We start from the raw sequence: 3,601 nt of genomic DNA, 5'->3' as shown, positions 1-3,601 counted from the left end.
TAAGATATTTTCATATCTGAATTGTTTCAAATTATTTGAACTCACTTTTTGTCCTTTTTAGATGTCAGAGGAACACATTAAAGTAATATTCTTGCTGGAATCGACACTATTATATTATCTTACCAAAATAACTACTCCAATTAATTTGGTTTGTTATGTAAAAAAGAAATATGCATTTTCTGATTTAGTAAGTTTTATCCGCTTTTAAGGGCGAAAATTAAATGTGCCGACAAGAAAAATAATGGCGAAAATAATAGAGGCATGGAGTAATTGAAGGAAAATCACGTAAATGTAAACCCCTCAAACTCCAATCAAGACAAAATTATATTTTTTTTTTTAAAACCCAAAAATATATATTCGTCATTTTAGAAGAAAGTGAAGTTTCTTTCACATTTAATTTTTCCCGCATTGATCTTTGAAGAATGCTCTGAAAGCAATCTCAAACAAGATAGATTTGTGCTCTTAAAGAGCTTATTAAGCTAGAGATATAAGAGAGCTCATTAGGAGCTTTATTGTGCAAAGAAACTAAAGAAAGAGGAAAGAGAGATTAGGTTGTCACCAAGAGCAAATAGTATTTGATTTGATATCTTATAAGATTAAAGAGAGGAGAGTTGTTTTGAGACAACTCTCAAAATTACTCTCTAACTTCTCATTACATCATTATATATATGACTTTTATCTTGCTAAGAACCCTGGTTACATGTTATCACATTGTGCTTGGGCTTGTCTTTCTTGTGGGCTCTAATATGCTCATCGTCGAATCAAGGTCAAAATGGATCCAAAGATGTTGTTTTGTTTACCAGAAGGAGATGCCTTGTTTAATCCACTCAATACAATGTTTATTCAAATGGCTTGTATTTTTGTCTTCTCTCAATTCTTCTATCTCTTCCTTAAACCCTGTGGCCAAGCTGGTCCCGTCGCCCAAATTCTCGTAAGTCTTTTTTACTTATTTTATTTTAAAATCTTTAGTTTTTATATTTTCACATTTGATTTCTAAACTTTTCTGATATTTAAACCCAAACCCCAAATGAAATTCCTACACAAAACCGGTTAAATAGTAATCAGAAAACTATTATTTTTCTTAATTAATTCAGACCAGCATTGTGTTGTTAAGTTCTCTCTACTTTTCTATTTGATATTTGAGAATCTATGAAGTCCACAAATTTTCTTTCGAATTTATTCACAATTTACGAACGTGCACTTAAACCCTGAGAGTAACCTGTAGTGCATAAAACACGAGGATATTAAGTTGCATATAATTTCTCTAGAATTTTTTATCAGCTTCATGTCAAATGTTAAGATATTAATAAATTTTTTTAAAAATATATATATTAATCAACCAAAACAGTGGAAAAATCGGAGAACTCCTTACATAATCAAAAAGTTACAAAAGATACCACAAAATCGAAACTAGGAAGAAGTAGTTTCAGGAAATTTGATATTGTAAATGTTCAAAAAGAACTGACAGTTTGATTAATTTTGTTCATGCTGGGATTGTATTGAGTTTGCTTACAATAATACGCAAAGTCCACGAGTTTTTCCTCCAAAAAGACTCAGCAAGCTATTACATATTTTTCTCATTCCTTTTACGAACAGGTTTCATGTTCTTGATCGGTCTCGAGATCGATCTTGATTTCATGAAACGAAATTTGAAGAACTCCATCGTCATAACGTTATGCTCCTTAGTCAGTTCTGGCATCATCTGGCTCCCTTTCCTCTGGTTTCTCATCAATTTCATTCAGATCAAAGACGATTTCTTAACATTTTACTTAGCATTCCTTGTTACCTTGTCCAATACGGCAGCTCCTGTCGTCATACGTTCCATCATCGACTGGAAACTCCACACATCCGAGATCGGGCGGCTAGCAATCTCATGCGGATTGTTCATCGAGATAAGTAACATATTCCTCTACACACTCGTCGTTTCTTTCATCTCGGGTACTATGGCCGGCGATATCTTTCTCTACTCATTTGCCACCGGAGTTATAATCTTGATTAATAGATTCTTAGCTTCATGGCTCCCAAAGAGAAACCCTAAAGAGAAATATCTCTCCAAAGCTGAAACGCTTGCTTTCATCATCCTTATTTTAATCATCGCGTTAACCATCGAATCCAGCAACTTAAACTCCACGGTTTTTGTGTTTTTCATCGGACTAATGTTTCCGAGAGAAGGGAAAACTTACCGAACGTTGATCAACCGGTTGAGTTACCCGATTCACGAGTTTGTTCTTCCGGTTTACTTTGGTTACATCGGGTTTAGATTCAGCGTCAACTCGTTAACCAAACGCCATTACCTCGTCCTCGGCATGACAGTAGCTCTAAGCCTACTGGGGAAGCTTCTAGGAGTGTTATGCGCTTGTTCATTCCTTAAGATCCCACGGAGGTATTGGCTTTTCTTGTCAACCATTCTTTCCGTCAAAGGTCATGTCGGTCTTGTTCTTCTAGACTCTAACTTGGTTTACAAGGTATTACAACAAATTATAATTTTTTTACTTAATTTAGTACTTTTTCAAGTCAGTCACTAAAATCTCCATCTCCGTGTTCTTGATTTTCTCTTCGTAGAAATGGTTTACTCCAATAGTTCATGACATGTTCGTTGCTTCTCTGGTGATCATGACATTTTTTAGCGGAATTATGACGTCTTTGTTGCTTAGAACGCAAGCAAAAAGTTATGCACACAAAAATACATCGCTCGAGTTTTTTGTTACTAAAGAGGAGCTACGAGTGTTGACTTGTGTCTACGGCGTTCGTCATGCTCGTGGATCGATCTCTTTAGTCTCTGCTCTAAGTGGCTGCTCTCCTGGAGTTTCGCCTTCGCCGTTTACGCCTTATCTTATGCACCTTATACCCCTCCCAAAGAAGCGGAAAACAGAACTCTTGTACCACGAATTAGACGAAGATGCAGGAAACTCCAACAACGGAGACGATGAGTTCGGGACTAACGAAGGACTAGAGATCAACAAATCGATCGACTCATTTACTAAAGACAGAAATATCATGATCCGGCAGGTCAAACTCGTGGCGCAGATGGAGAACATGCACGAAGAGATTTGTAACACGACTGAAGATCTTCGCGTCACGATCGTGCTTCTTCCCTTCCATAAACACCAGAGGATCGACGGGAAAACAACGAATGATGGAGAAGCTTTTCGACACATAAACCGGAAGGTTCTAAAGCAAGCTCAGTGTTCGATTGGTATCTTTGTGGATAGAAACTGATGTAGTATATTTCAGTCAATTAAATTATCAATCCACTATCTGCATTAATCAACTCACTAAGAATACACAAAGTTGTTTAATCTATTCTTAAAAAGAATTGGTTTTGTTGTAACAATCTTAACTAGCAAACAAATTAAAGAAAAGAAACAGAACACAACTAATAACAAACTTTGAATCAAGATTAAACAAGTGAACCTTGGACAAGGTAATTGACTTGGGAGATAGCTAACCAATCCTAGATGTCCAGGCAACAATCAAGAACAATCCTATGGCTAAGAACACTAATGCAAATCAATCCATTTCCATGGTAGAGATTCCTATGCTAATCAAGTGATAATCAACTTTTTCCAAAGGCAATCACAAAGCTAGCATGCATTAAGAA

General features: G+C 36.0%; 1 pseudogene; it reads left to right on the top strand.

Annotated features, from left to right (window-relative positions):
- The window catches only part of LOC104740323, a 6,066-nt pseudogene continuing 3,237 nt past the window's right edge, over positions 773 to 3,601 (top strand).

Source organism: Camelina sativa, chromosome 14, assembly GCF_000633955.1.
Source record: "Camelina sativa cultivar DH55 chromosome 14, Cs, whole genome shotgun sequence".
Lineage (NCBI taxonomy): Eukaryota > Viridiplantae > Streptophyta > Magnoliopsida > Brassicales > Brassicaceae > Camelina > Camelina sativa.
The sequence above is the reverse complement of the archived record's forward strand: the minus strand, read 5'-3'. Positions and strand labels throughout refer to the sequence as shown.